This window comes from Lutra lutra, chromosome 8 (genome assembly GCF_902655055.1).
Source record: "Lutra lutra chromosome 8, mLutLut1.2, whole genome shotgun sequence".
In the NCBI taxonomy this organism is placed as follows: Eukaryota; Metazoa; Chordata; class Mammalia; order Carnivora; family Mustelidae; genus Lutra; species Lutra lutra.
The window spans coordinates 114,023,139-114,039,626 of NC_062285.1; positions in this window are offsets into that span (position 1 = coordinate 114,023,139).

Genomic DNA, 16,488 nt, shown 5'->3' on the forward strand with positions numbered 1-16,488 from the left:
AATCGTGGAACCCAAGAGGCCCCGAGGACTGTCAGTAAGAAACATGTGTTTCACATTTTAGGCTGTGCAGAGGGAACACCAAAGGGAGTTTCAAATATGAGCCCCTGGTTTGCAGTTGAACAGCTTGCCCCTTCGTGAGGAGCTACAGGGTCTAATTTATTAAGTGCAGGCTAACGATTTTCCCAAACAATGTGGGGGCTGGTGGAGAGACAGGCCAGGATAGACAGCAACTAACACGGAGCTAGACAGCAGCACAGCCAGAATGATGCAGCCACGGTCATGTCTAGGGAGTGGTTGGAGCTTTCCTATAAACAAGATGGCACTCTCACACCTTGCCAGAATGATAGGACCTGAAGAAAAGTAGAAACTATTGTGAAATTCAGACCTTGGCCCTGATCGGGCTAAGCTTTTAAAAACTATGGGCTTCATCAACTTTCTTGCGTTTTTGTTTCCCATCACCTGATGAAATGCCCATTAATGTACATTCAGGAAACCATAGAGACATCATCTAGAATTTTCTCTATTTTTAAGATTTTATTTATTTGAGAGTGAGTGAGAGAGAGCACAAGCAGGGGGAGAGGCAGAGGGAGAGGAGGAAGCTAAGGCTTCTTACTGGGCTCGATGTGGGCCTTCATCCCAGGACTCTGGGATCAATGTGGGGCTTGATCTGAGGACCCTGGGATCATGACCTGAGCCGAAGGCAGATGCTTAACTGACTGAGCCACCCAGGTGCCCTAGAATTTTCTTTTGAAGCTGGACAGTCCAGCAAAGAAATTCATTTAAAGATACTAAAGTTTATCTCTTCTTTCTTTCAGATGGTTTTGTCCCTTTCGTTCCAGTGGGAAAACATTCATTAATTCTTTCCTCGTATCTTTTATTTTCAAAAAGTAAGAAATCTGAAAGCATACGTAAATGTATATGTAGGAAGTCTTCAGGAAGCTGGCATCTCCAAGTACAGCTAAGCTCACTTACTATTTTTTTGTTACTGTTGTTGTTTGGAAACGGTACAATAACACCTTGTTTCCCACTGTATTATTCCCAATGCCCAGCAATATCTTCAGTGGGAGATTAGGCTTACATTGCCTTCCAGGAAGGCAAGGAAACTACCTGCAGTCATCCTTCCAGAAGCTCCCCAGTCACATCATGAGCATCATGGATGCTCCCTGGGCATTACCCATGCTGTCTCTCCACACAGAAGATTTGCCTTCTGCCTCCTTGTGTGGGCCACCATTCCTCTGGTGCCTTTTCTCCTCCTCTTGTGTTCCTTTATTTACCCAGATGTGAGAATGCAAATGGCTGTTGTGTAAGACAACGAATTATTTTTCTAAGTAGGTACTATTTTCTGTCAGCCCCTTTGCCTCAGCAATCAGTGAAAATGTGTATGTGTGTCCACAATACAAGGCATGCTTTAGCTTAATTGTTGAATTTAGAACCCACGGATCCTCCAAAATACACTGAGGGAACCCCAGGGGCTTCCAGACTCCATAAGCAGAACTGCTATAGGCCATTTGGTGCCTTAATTACAAAAGATATACTTGGATATACTGTCACACCAACAGATAAACACAATGGCTACAATCTGTTTTACATCCAGCTTTGTATGTGTCAAATCTAACTACTGCCACGATAACTCTGCTGAGCAGATACACCATTACCGTAGTTTTCTAGTGGGGAAGCCTGGTCTCAGGTGTCCGGTAATTATGCGGGAATCCAAACTTAACATCTCTTTGAAAGCCTCTCGAGTAAGTATGTTTTGCTCCCTAATCGGTAGGAATAGCCCTCAAGCATGTACCCTGTGCAGCCTATTAGAAATTCAACGAGTTATAAAATTGCAGCTTCTCCCTAACTTGTTAAATTTTATTTTGCTGCTCAAGACTGGGAATTCCAGAGTCAGACCAAGCAGGATTCTAATCCTGACTCAGCAGTTTTCTAATCACGTGCCTCTTGGGGAAATCACATAACCTCCCCATGCCTCAGTGCCCTCATCTGTAAAATGGGGATACTGTATTATAGGGTAATTGTAATAGATGACTTCTATTTGTAAAGGGGCAGGAACAATCCTGAGTCAATAATAATTCATTGATAGTTACCTGTTTTTATTATCAACACACACAGAGTTATGGGTGTTTTTTTTTTTTAAGATTTTATTTATTTATTTGACAGAGAGAGATCACATGTAGGCAGACAGAGAGTAAAGCAGCCCAATGTGGGACTCCAACCCAGGACCCTGTGATCATGACAAAAATCAAGAGTCTGATTCTAAACCTGGACTGAGCCACGCAGGTACCCCTCAAGCCAGTCCTGTTAACTTCCTGTGCTACAAGAGGGGACTTGGGAGTTTACTGGCCCAAACGATAGAACCACCATCTCTCAGTGATCTGGTTTCTCTGTCTCTGATGGCAGCCCTGTTTATACACTGGATCCTTAAGATTTTAAGACCTCCTTGCATCTAAGAAACCTCATCTTGGGGCTCCTGGACGGTTCAGTCTTTTTAGCATCTGACTTGGACTTAGGTCATGATCTCAGGGTCCTGGGATGGACTCCCCCCATCGTACCTCATGCTCATCTCCCTCTGTCCCTCCATCCTCCCACCCCTGCTCCTGCACACTTATGCGCTCTCTCTCAAATAAATAAAATCTTTAAAAATTTTTTAAAAGTAAGAAAGAAGCCTCATCTTATGGGAAGTTCCTTCCTTCCTCTGATTTCCTGCCCAGCAGGAGCTTTTCAGATGCGGGAGGAAAAGGGGGTGGGTGGCAGCCTGGTAAGAGAGCCACTGTCCTGTGATATGAAAGGAGTCTTCCCTCTGTGGGGGGAAGGATGCTCTGCTAGAGGATACATCATGGAAACACCCCTGGCCCTAAGTAAACAGACCAGCTGCTTAGCACAGTTTCTGCAGTGATTTTTGCACATGTATGATTTAAAGGTTATTTTTGTTAACCATCTGACAAGTGTGCATCTTTTGGTGTATTCCCATCAGGTTTTTCTGGACCTACCAGAACTTTTAGATTCTTTTTTTTTTTTTTTTTTTTTTTTTTGACAGAGAGAGGGAACACAAGCAGGGAGAGTGGGAGAGGGAGAAGCAGGCTTCCTGCCGAGCAAGGAGCCCGATGCTGCACTTGAACCCAGGACCCTGGGATCATCACCTGAGCCAAAGGCAGACGCTTAACCAACTGAGCCACCCAGGCACCCAAACTTTTAGATTCTTGACCCAAACCCCTGAAGTCTAAATGCTTACTAAGTCATGGCCTCCATTTACCCCCTTTCTTCTCTCTGATGTTTTGCCTAACCAGTTCCCAGGGGAAAAGCCTTTATAATGGGATTTCTCTGACTTCTGCTCTATTGTCCTTATGGTAATTTACTTTGGACTAACTCTGTAAGTTAGAGTTAGACTAACTCTGCTGCTCTCTAACGCTTTAGGAATGGATAATATCTGGGACATTCTTTAATATGTAGCAACACTTTCTGCTTAGTGACCAGAGGAGTTTGCTTTTGTTATTGCTGTTGTTTCCCTTTAGTGTAAGAGGTGCTTAAAAATTATTTCTAAAGAAAATTATTTCTATTGCTCAAGTTGCTGATTATCGGGGGAAGTGTGACCATGTGAAGTGTGACCATGTGTGACCATGCAGCCTCCAGCCCTGCACCCTGTGACCTTCCTCCAGCCCCATTTCACCGAGGATCCTGCCCCCATGAGATCACAAAACTGCTCATTTTGATTTTGGAACATTGCTGCCTTTCCTTTAGGACGGCCCCTTTCGTGCAGGGTGCTATGAATCAAAGCACTGAGGGTAGAGAGAAAGACCTTTCTCAGCCACATGCAGTTTCCATAACTGTACTTAGCCGCTAAAACATATATATATTTTTTACTTGTTAAATTTGGCAGGCACCTGGGTGGCTCAGTGGGTTACACACCGGCCTTCGATGCAGTAGGCTCCAATCCCGCATAGGATTCACTACTCAGCGGGGAGCCTGCTTCTCCCTCTCCCTCCACCCTTCCCCCCATGCTGGTGCTCACTCTCTTTCTCTCTCTTTTTTTTTCTCTCTCTCTCAAATAAAATCTTCAAAAAATTTTGGTACGAGACTTCCTTCTATAGTGAGAGTGAGGTTGAGAGCAACGTTAGTGGTCTCTAACCACTAGAGACCTTGAGTTTTGTCAGAGGAGCGTGACATTTACTCTGCCACCAATCTGGTTCAGATGCAAGGTTGCAAAAAACATAGATGCCTAAATCCCATCTTCAGTAGTTACGATTTAAATGATGTAAAGGCAGGGGTGGGGTGGGGAAGTCCTAGGTATTGGTAGGGCTCAGAAATCCCTTAGGGAATTCTCATATGCCACCTGAGCTGAGAACCACTGGATTACACGGGTCCCCACACCGTCCCCCATCAGTCCCCTTGCCTAGGGAGAGGTCTCCAGCCAGACCAGGGCTCTCAAGGGTTCATAAACACCTCGGAGGTACTTGCTCACAATCCAGAGGCCTCAGAGGTCTCTAACTCAAGGAATCTGATTCAGAATGTCTAGAGAGGGGCCCAGGCAACTGTCTTGTAATCCAGCAGCCAGGCATGGCTCATAGAGGTGGGCCAGACTTTGGAAAGCTGGGAATGATATCCCAGACAGCCAGGTTGCTCTCCCATCAGCTCTAGTTAGGAAGTATAGAAATGTTTTCAATGGTTCCCCAGAATCAAACATCATGCTCTCCCCATAAACATCAGAACTTCGTAACAGAAGAATGCAGTGTTAAACATCACTAACCTGCTCTTCCCCGAAAGCTCAATGCTTGAATTGGCATACACCCTGATTTCTTTTCACAAGGCCTGAAACTGTACCCAAAACTGCCTGTGGATTTGCCTAAAAGAAGGTTTCTCTTGAAAACAACATCACGTTCTTGAGCACCCATCAGCCGTGTGTCTGGAACTGAAAATGATTGCTAGGTCGTGTGGAAATCAGTCAGCGTCAGGCCGTGCCGTCATAAAAAGGAGGTCTGACTGGGTAGGTTAGACTCATGCTAGAAGTAACAATAAATATGATCATTGTGACAAAAAGGAAGCGCCATGGGAGGGAGCAAAAGGAGGAAATGGTTCACGGGCTTCGGATGTTGCGAAGCTTCCCAGAGAAGACAGTATCTGAGTTAGATCCCCATGGATAAGCAGATTTCCCCTCTCCCTCATCCCAGAGAGGCAGGAGAAGAAAGGCACTCTAGGCTAGATAGACAGGTGGCATGAAGCAAAGGTCTGGAGCCATGCACATGCCTGACAACCGTATGAAGGGCACAGAGCGGCAAAGAATATAAGAAAAGTAGTTAAAGCCAGATGGAAATGGACTTTGGATGCTATGCTAAGGAGTTTTGAATTTTTCATTAGGCAGCGAGAAGTCATCAAAGGTATTTATACAAGAGTGTGACAAGATTTCAGAATATGATTCTGATAACAAAGAGGTGAGTAGACTTCAGGGGAGAGAAAAACCAGGGGCAGGAAAGCCAATTAAGAAGCAGTTGCAATTGTCCAGGAAAATGATGCTATACCAGCACGTTCCTAAAATAACGTATTCATCATCCTGCTTCGTTTTATTCCTCTTATTTCTGGGGCTAGAAAAATCACTTAGCCCTTCTGTGACTCAGAATCCCTCCCTATTAATAGAAGATGACAAAATACTTACCTTACCTCACATAGGGAGGTATGTGAGATGCTTATAATTGTAGCCAGGAAAGAGGGGGCAATGTTATTCTAAATGCCAGTGGTATAATTCCGCTGCAGGAGAGAAACTGCCTTTTGCCTCTTGCTTTTTGTTATAAAAATTCCAGCCTCCCAGGCGCCTGGGTGGCTCAGTTGATTACGCATCTGACTCTTGATCTCAGCTCAGGTCTTAATCTCAGAGCTGTGAGTTCAAGCCCTGTCGTGGAGCCTACTTAAAAAAAAACATTTGCAGCCCCACAGAGAAGCAGAAAGCATCAGAAACACTGCACGGAGGGAGGAGGCGGCGGAAATGACAGGTGCTCACCACCCAGGAAGTGGTATTTCTGATAAAAGGGTCCATCAGCTTTAGGATGAAAATGCCAAGGCAACATGTTGGGCTGCAAAAGTGACATTTTGTAGAGAAAGCCTGACACCCCATTGTTTTTCATTACAAACAAGAATGTAAGGAGTGTTATTCCTATGTTTCCTATTGCGGCAGTGGGGGTGGGGAGCACCCGATTTTCAGAGATAGAGTTACACATGGTCCCTTAAGAGTTGGGATAAGGCTTTCCGATTGTGCTCACCTTCTGGCCAGAGCAAAGGGCACCTGGTCATGCCTTTTCCATCTGCCACCTGGCCCTTTCTCACAGCTACATCTCCAGTTCACCGCCCGGGACCACATCAGAACCCTTGCTTCTCTGGAAAAGTAACACGGAGGTGTCTATCCCAGAAAGCACTATAGACTGAAAATGCTTTAAATTTTGCCAAAATCACTTTGTCTTCTACCTTTAAAAAAAAAAAAATCGATGCTCGATATGCCTGCTGAGTTGATGCAAGATATTCTGGGGGATAAAATGATAAGCCACGTGGGGACACGCCCCTCCAAAAGCTAACATAAGTGGGACTGTGACATGAGAGAGAATATTACAAAGGTAACATCCAGCATGCTATGAGAACAGTTCAAAGTTCTATATCCAAAAGGATCGTCATGTTACGTGACTGACTAATAGTCCATCCATCCAGAGTCCTTCACTTTATATATGACAACAAAGTAGTTTCAGAGAGATAGAGTGAGGAGACCTGCCAGGAACACATAAAGAGAAGAAATATGTACTACTTCCTGATGTACCTTCACCTAAGTATTAAATGATAAGTTCTCTCTAACGAAATACTTGCTCTGGTACAGTAAATTATTCTAATTCTTTAATTCTCTCTCAACGTGAACTTCTTGGAAAAGTTACTGGCAAAATTCATCATGAAGAAATTGAGAGATTACAAATTACAGAAGACAAAGAATTTTTAATCCTCATGCAAGTTAGATCATATTTTAAGGGCAGTTAAAATACCACAGTATCACAGTCTACATTTATACCTGCTCCTCCACTACTTGTTAGATTGCTTTGTTACAAAGGCTCCAAGAAACATCTAGAAACGTGGCTGTACTGACAACAAAGAATCAGTTATAAAGCGAAAATAATGAAGATTTATCCATTTGTTATGAACATGGCCATTTGAAATTTAGTATCTGTTGCTGTCTTCAAAGATAACATTCACTTCTTTAAAAAAAAAATGTGGAAGCCACAGACTAAGAGAAAATATTTGCAAAAGACACATCTGGTAAAGGACTGTTACTGAACTATTGAAATTCACTGGTAAGAAAAATGAACCAACCTGATTAAAAAATGGGCCAAAGATTTTAATGGGCACCTACCAAAGAAGGTCTACAGATGGCATATGAAAAGATTCTTCACCTCCAATGTCATCAGGGAAATGTGAATTGAATTAACAGTGAGATACCACTATCAACCTCTTAGAATGGCCCAGATCTAGAACACTGACAACACCAAGAGCTGGTGAGGATGTGGAGCAACAGGAACTCTCACATCTTGATAGTAGGAATGCAAAATGGTGCAATCACTCTGGAAGACAGTTTGCAGCTTCTTAACAAAATTAAACATACTCTTGTCGTATGATCCGGCAATCATGCTCCTTGGTATTTACCCCAAAAGTTGAAAACATGTTCACACAAAAACCCACACGCTGACATTTATAGTGGCTTCATTCAGAATTGCCAAAACTTTGGAAGCAACGAAGGTGTCCTTGAGTCGGTGAATGGATGAACAAACTAATTCATCCAATGGACTATTTAGCACTAAAAAGAAATGAGCTATCAGGCTATGAAAGGACATGGAAGAAACTTAGCATACTGCTAAATGATAGAAGCCAATCAGAAAAGGCTACATTGTCTGTGATTCCAACTATAGGACACTCTTGAAAAGGCAAAACTGTGGAGATAAAAAAATATATATATATCAAGTGACTACCCAAGGTTAGTGGGAGAGAATGATGAACTGGAGGAACACAGGGGATCTTTACAGCTGTGAAATTCTTGTGTATGATATTGTAATGGTGAAGACACGTCATTATACATTTGTCAAAATCCATAGACTGTATACCATCAAGAATGAATCCTTATGTAAACTATGATCTTTGGGTGATAATGATGTTTTGATGTAAGCTCCTCAGGATAAATGAACCATGCTGGGGCTGGATGTAGATAATGGGGAGGCTGTGCATGTGTGGGGATGGGATGGATTAAAAAAAAAAAAATCGCCGTGCTTCCTGGTCAGTTTCACTATACACCTAAAGCTGCTCTAAAAAATAAAAGTCTATTGAAAAAAACAAAACAAACAACAATGTGTATGCCACTGTCAGCAGACTTGGAATTACAGAATGCAGTTTTCCCATGCATTAGATGAGAGCCAGGTTTTAAATGTCTACACGTGTTACAGAGTTTTTTCTTCTCAAAGGATAAGGCATTATTGAGTTAACATATGGACAGATGAGAACTTGTGCATGGAATAAGATTCAGAAGGAAAGAAGTGGCATATAGTAGAGGTAGGCTCACCTAGCCACCTAGTTCTAGAAGCAACCGCTGTTAACTAGTTTTTGTGGATCTGCCCAGAGAGAGCCTACGCATATGTAAGTGATAGATTTAGTATTATTGATGTTCTTATTACAAAATCGTGGCAGACTAAACACACAGGGATGCAGCTGGATTTTTTTCACCACAGGTTGGTTCATTTTTCTTACCAGTGAGTTTCAATAGTTCAGTAACAGTCCTTTACCAGATGTGTCTTTTGCAAATATTTTCTCCTAGTCTGTGGCTTCCACTTTTTTTTTTTTCATTTTTTTCGGAGATGGGTTCATATCAAAAAATGTAGAGCTTCCTCATCCGTGTTAATGGCTCGGTAGTATTCCCTTGTGTGGGCACACATCATATATTTACCTAGTCTTACTGTTGATGGATGTTGAGGTTGTGCAGAATCTATTATACTATTGCAAGCACTGACTGCAATGAATACAGTCTTTTACACACTTATCCCCTTTACACATGAGTATATCTGCAGGATAATTTTTTTTTAATTTTATTTATTTGTCAGAGAGAGACAGAGAGAGAATGGGCAAGGGAGCGGCAGAAGGAGAAGCAGGAAAAGCAGACTCCCCACTGAGCAGGGAGCGAATAGGGGGCTTGATCCCAGGACCCCCGATCATAACCTGAGCCAAAGATAGCAGCTCAACAGACTGAGCCACCCAGGTGCCCTCAATCATTAGTTTCGAACAGAAAACATCTAGAGGCACTTGATAAACTCAAAGCACATTTTGTTATAAAACTCAGTGGTGCCTGACTACTTCTTCTCAACTCATTCTAAATCTCATGCTGTAATTAAAACTGCTCTCACTCCTTAGAATTGTGCAGGGTTAAGGAGCCCTGGTTTTTTGTTTTGTTTTAATCCCAGACAGATTGTTTGTCTTAAGCTCTGCCTTAGCCATTATTATCTATGCAAACCTTCTAAGGAATTTTAACTCATTAAAATAACAGGCTTAATGGACTCTCCAAGCATTCACAGTACCTGCCTCCCGCCCAAGTGGAAAGGAAAGAATGATATGACCAAATATCTAAAAGTGTTTCTCCTCACCCCCAGTCCTCTCCAAGAGAGATGATCTGGCCCATTAAACAGAAATGTGAAAAAGTCCCTTGACTTCTCCTTTTCAGTCTGGGGAAGACTCGTGACATGGCAGGGTCTTATTTACAGTCCCCACACATCCACTGCTCCTGGTAGCTGATGCTCTTCAGCTGCTGATTAAAAGATACATATTTTAGGGGCGCCTGGGTGGCTCAGTGGGTTAAAGCCTCTGCTTTCGGCTCAGGTCATGATCCCAGAGTCCTGGGATCGAGCCCCACATCGGGCTCTCTGCTCAGCAGGGAGCCTGCTTTCCTTCCTCTCTCTCTTCCTGCCTCTCTGCCTACTTGTGATCTCTGTCTGTCAAATAAATTAAAAAAAAATTTTTTTTTAAAAACAACATATTTTACACAAATGGAATATCCCGAGTCAAAAGGATTTTGAGTATTACTTTGAAATGGCCTTATCACAAGTATGTAACAGGAATTCACTGTAAGTGAAACAGGAGGTAAGGACACCAGGAATGTAGAAGATAGCACTGGAGATAATAAAATGGAGATCAGGAAGTGGATTTGTAAATAGCAGGGGGGGTGGGGGATGTAGGACAAGCCACTATCTGTTGTCCTGGTTCTCCACACCAAGCCAGGCGGAAGCAGTCAATCCAAGAAAAGAGCTACCATGTCCAGTCCCACTGCAGTGAGAACAAAACTCACTTAGAGGAAAGTTAGGTGAGATTTAGGAAACATATTCTCAACCCGAGGACACTTAACTGGGACAGCTCTGGTTAACCTTAACAGGGATTACAGATCTCCATTCATCCTTCTAACTGGGAAGAAAACAGACTGTAGGCAGGAGGCCAGATGAAGATACGACATGTGATTTAAAAAAAAAAAAATCGTTGTCTTCGTCAAATTGTCTAGAAAATAAAACCTGAGGGAAAGATCTCTTGCTAAGACTGTGTGTTGGAAGGTGCCATCCCAAGGCTTCCAAAAGCGAGAGAAAGAGAGAGAAGCCAGGAAGGAAGGAATGCGGGTACCAGGTGGCGTGTGAAGGAACCGGTAGTAACTTCACAAGGAAATATGCAAATTTCCTTGCTTGTCCTACAGGTCACCTTGAAGCAGTTCATCAGGAAGGAGATGATGCTGAACTGCCTGGAAAACATGGGAGGGGACTGACTATCCTTAAGGTCCAGGGGCCTCATCAGCTCAGACCCAGCCCTTGGAAGCCCTGGCCGCTGCTAGAGCAGGTGAGATGTGGTCGCTCTGAAGCTGTACCCTCCTCAGTCCGTCCATTCAGGAGGAGGCTGAAGCCTGGGAATCAGGTGGGGCTGGGGAATGTTGAGAGGCACAAAAATCAGTCCAGTATGATCCTGTTTTAAAATTATGGGAGATAATTTTAAAGCATTTTAGGATTCAAGAATTAGTGTCTTCGTGAAGGTTAAGATGAATGACTTTCAGATAAATGAGTCATCAAATCATAATGAGTATAGAGGTAGAAATTCTATTATTAATGGGATTTATGATTGATGAAATATTTTTTATGGCTCTTCAGATTGGTTTCTGGATGGAGTTTACTCATTCTTAATCAGATGATGTTTTTATTATAACCTTTTTAAAGGAGTGTTCATTAATTTTAAACATGCTCTTAACCACAAGGCTTTGTTCCAAATAGTAGGTAATCTGTGCTCAGGACTATATTTCAACTTCTAGATGCATATTTTACCAAAACTCCTAACGCACCCAGGAAAAAGTGGACACATTGGTGTGCTCACAAGGTCCTGTGGCAGGGGTCTAGGGTAGGGAGGGCAGATGGCAGTGACTGAAGTTTCTTAAGAGTCTGTCAGGGAAGTGAGCTTCATACATCTGAAAATAAAATAACAATTACTTACCCGGCATATGCATCCGGACAACCCTTGGCTATTTATGTAGAAGTAACAGGGGGGGCTTCTATAAAGCCTTTTGAAGAAAAGGTTATCAAACTGCGTGTTCTCTTGAATCCTTGGGACTCTAGAAACTTACTTCAGTTTTCCAAGTGAAACAACGACCGTTGGTGACATCTCAGTACATATGGCAAGAAGCTAACCTGTTGACAGGGGACAACACATGGACCCTTGTCCCTGAGATCGTCATACTTTTATGACCTTTTCACGCCCCCCCCACCAAAAACCCCACCGAGAACAGTTTGTGTTTTCCTGCTTAATGCCTATTTTATCTGAGTGCAAATCTCCCTCCAGCTACCCTACAGGCTTCTGCCAACGCCCTGTGCGGTCAGTCGGGAACTTGCGCTGTGACATAGGGAGAATATTCACATACTTACTTCATATCCCGCAGGACGAAGAAGACAGCATAAGAAATTCGTTGCCACTAATTATATGTAGTTTATTACTTTATCTTTAGAAGGTTTAATGTGAAAACTTGGAGGAGAGGCTACATTGTCCAGCCTGGACCAGAGCCTGAGTTTTCCACTCTCCCCGGAGTTGCGATGTCTGAGAGGAATCCGTGTGGATGTGGGTTTGCATGTCAGCACCTGAAAGCGGGCGCCGTCCCGCACGCTGGAATGAATGTCCTCTTCCAAAGGCTTCATCTCCAGAGGGTGGTGGAAGGAACAACAGAGACAGCTATGTGCCCACACACACAGCCATCTGCCGTTCCAACCACATGTCTCTGCCCCCCGTTTCCTGCAAGTGATTCATCTATTTTTTCTCTCCTTCTTCAAAGATAACTGTGTAGGCATTTAAGGAGGGGAAAGTCATTAAGAAAAGTAGAATCCGGAGTTCTTAGGATGAGGTAGAGCCGATTAAACAGTCTGGAATTTCACAAAGCAAACAGTGCGGGCGTGGACTCTGGGTCTCCTCTCTCCCACTGGGGCATCATTTCGTAAGAGGTTATCAGCACGCATCACGAACAGGTCAACAGAAATGACTGTGTGTAAACTGGGAGGGCGGGAGCTGCCAGGGAGCTGAAGGAGAAAGGGCAGGAGTCAGGAGAGAGATGGGGGATTTTTCTAACTGGAGATGCTGCTCCTCATACCCACTGTCATCTGTGGCTTTGGTCTCGGAATTGTCACTAATTTTACACCAATGAATTGGATCTTCGTGACTTTTTTTTACAGCTTGTATTTAAATTCCACTTCGTTAACGTATGGTGTAATGTCAGTTTCAGGGGGAGAGTGTCGTGATTCAGCACTTCCAAGTGAGACCTGGAGCTGATCACAGCAAGTGCCCTCCTTGGAAAAACATGGACGTTTCATGAGTTTGTGTACCATCCTGCCCAGGGGCACGCTAATCTTCCCTGGACGGCTTCAGTTTTAGTGTATGTACTGCCACCGCGAGCCCTGGGACTTTTTAAATGGGTCTATTAAAAAACTGCCTCCACGGCATACTTTAAAGGAGACCCTGACCCATAGCCAGAGACGGTGACTATAGGCATGTCCTCAACACTAAATGGTATTGGTGGCCACATGCTGTGTGGGAAGGGGATGTGAGCATCCAAAAAGAGGTGATCTATGGCTCTTTGCTGTGTTGTATGAAATTGGAGGTTCAAATCCTGGCTCTGCTTCTAGATTTGGGGACGTGAGGCAAGTTGCTAAACCTCTAGGAGATCTCAGGCGGTTCCCATGTACCTTGAGGGATGAGGACACCTGCTTCCTGGGATAGGTTAAGGACGGAAGAGAGTAAGGTATGTAAAGTCCTGTGTGGTCCTCACAGGACAGATATATAAATACCAGATGCGGAAGAAAACTCCTTATACTTTCGCTTCAGTTTCGGCCGCATTCTACACCTTACAGCTAACAAGGGAAAGAAATCAAAGGAGAAGTAGGACTGCATGGGACATCATCTGCTTGCAAGTGGAAGACATGGGGAAGAAGGAGGGGAGCAGAGAGATAAGCAGAGCCTGATCACACCTTCTTCCCAACCCCCAACAGCCCCCACATCCCCAGTGGCAAGTGGAAGGCCCAAGGAATGAGGAATTCTATTGCTAAGTAGAATATACATACCCCGGATCAGATTGAGTTCCTAAAGATGTTAGCATAATGCCTCCATTTTCTTATCTGTATAATGGGTGTTATAATAGCACTTACATCCTGGGTGGTTGTGAAGATGAAATGAGATAATCTACATGAAGGACTGAGCACAGAAGCCCAGGACAGTCAGCAAACAGTGCACAAGTGTTACTACGGTTAATATTTTACATTTTTTGTCAATCGATAGAATTATTAACCATAAATTCATTCATTACCTTCTCTATCAGTTGATTGAGCTGAATTTAATAAACACTTGTTCACCCTATTTATTTATCATCAAATATTTATTGAGCACTTGCCGGGCTCAGGAGATGCCAGGACTCATTTGGCAAGAAATTGGAAGGCTAGTTGGGAGAGAAACGAGTAAAGGAAAACAGGACAAGATAAAGTATGTTAAGTGTCACAACAGAAAGTTGTGTGAAGTGCTCCTGGAACCCAGAGGAGCCAGGAAGGGCTTCACACAGAAGATGCTCTTTGTTTTCTTTTGTTTTGTTTTATTGTATTATGTTAGTCACCATACAGTACATCATTAGTTTTTGATGTAGTGTTCCATGATTCATTGTTTGCGTGCTCCATGCAATCCGTGCCGTCCTTAATACCCACCACCAGGCTTACCCATAAAAACCCTCAGTTTGGGGGCACCTGGGTGGCTCAGTGGGTTAAAGCCTCTGCCTTCAGCTCAGGTCATGTTCCCATGGTCCTGGGATCAAGCCCCGCGTCCGGCTCTCTGCTCAGCAGGGAGCCTGCTTCCCTTCCTCTGTCTCTGCCTGCCTCTCTGTCTACCTGTGATCTCTGTCAAATAAATAAATAAAATCTTAAAAAAAAAAAAAAACTCAGTTTATTTCTCAGAGTCCATAGTATCTTATGGTACCTCTCCCCTTCTTCATTTTTTCCTTTTCCTGATATCCTCCATGCTATTCCTTATGTTCCACAAGTAAGTGAAACCATATGATAATTGACTTTCTCTGCTTGACTTATTTCACTTAGCATAATCTCCTCCAGTCCCATCCATGTTGATGCAAAAGTTGGGTATTCATCCTTTCTGATGGCTGAGTAATATTCCATTGTGTATATGGACCACATCTTTATCCATTCGTCTGTTGAAGGGCATCTTGGCTCTTTCCATGTTTAGGCTATTATGGACATTGCTGTTATGAACACTGGGTGCATATGGCCCTTCTTTTCATTACATCTGTACCTTTGGGATAAATGTCCAGTAGTGCAGTTGCTTGATCATAGGGTAGCTCTATTTTTAATTTTTGAGGAACCTCCACACTATTTTCCAAAGTGGCTGTTCTAGCTTGCATTCCTGCCAACAGCCTAAGAGGGTTCCCGTTTCTCCATATCCTCTTCAACATTTGTTGTTCCTTGCCTTGTCAATTTTGCCATTCTAACTGGTGGAAGGTGGTATCTCAATGTGGTTTTGATTTTTATCTCCCTGATGGCTAATGAGGATGAACATCTATTTCTGTGTCTGTTAGCCATTTGTGTGTAGAAGATGCTCTCAGAACTGGAACCATGAAAGATAGTCAGTCTGAGGAGTTTGGGCTGTGAATTTTAGGTAACAAAACAGCTTGCCAAAAGGGCACAAACTTCCAGACCACAGGTAATAATATTGTATTGTATATTTGAAAGTTGCTGCGAGAGGGACGCCTGAGCTGCTTAGTCAGTTAAGCATCTGCCTTCTGCTCAGGTTATGATCCGGGGGTCTTGGGATGGAGTCCTATGTTGGGCTCCCTGCTCCATGGGAAGCCTGCTTCTCCCTCTGCCTACCGCTCTCCCTGCTTGTGCTTTCTGTCAAATAAATAAAACCTTTTTTAATAGAAGCGGGGGGAAGCTACTGAGAGAGTATATCTTAAAAGATTTAAGAAAAAGAAGGAGAAGGAAGGAAGGAAGAAGGAAGGAAGGAAAGAAAAATATGGGACTGAAGTTGTGAAAACAAAAGGGCTGGGGGCCACGAGGACTTTGGTGTGGGCGGTGCCTCCCACCTGCCTGGGGCCCTGCCCTGCTTCAGGCTCGACCTTTCGCCTGCCCAGGTATTGGCCCAGGTCTGCTCTTGGGGGGTAGAAACACAAGTAGCTCACCTCACTCATCCGTTGGTCCGCTGGCCTTTCGAGTCTGTTCTGAGCTCCTGTTTCACTGGCAGCTGGAAGGTGTCTGCCTTATTCCTGCTACAGATTCCGCCTGGTGTGCCAGTCCTAGCAACTGAGTTTGCCCGTTCTTTCTTCCACATTTCACCTCTAAGTTTCTCTAAAACCGGAATTCTGCCCATTCTTTTCGGCCCTCCCCAGCGCTTGGGGTTTCTTCTGAAGCCCTGTCCTTGGCTGGGGGCCTCGCTCTGAGCTGTTTGGTCCATCCAAGGTGATTGCCCACAAGATTTTCCTCTTCACCTTCTTTGGGGCGGCCTGCCAACGGTCTGCAAATGGCTGACCTGCCTCTTTCCTGCCTCAACAAAAACTCCCGTCTACAACCTGCCCCACCTGCCTGGGGGAACGGTCCCCTGAAACGTTCCCATCCACAAAACTGGTTTGCCTCACCACTGAGTGAATGCCCAATTGCATGACTATCGCTGATGATGAGTGCATGCACTCGATATTCAAAGTACCACCAAACATCAGCTTTGGGGGACACAGGTATGCCATAAGCTTTTGTAAATCCCCATAAGAATTTGGACTTGCACAAGGTGTCCAATAGAAACCATCAGAATATATGGTACCGGTGAGCCTTGGCTTTGTGGGCGCAAGCCTGTCTGTCCTGCTAAGCTGTTTGTGTCATGACCCATTTTCCTTGACATCACTCAGGGGATGAGGACACCAGTCGTACGCTACCAGCC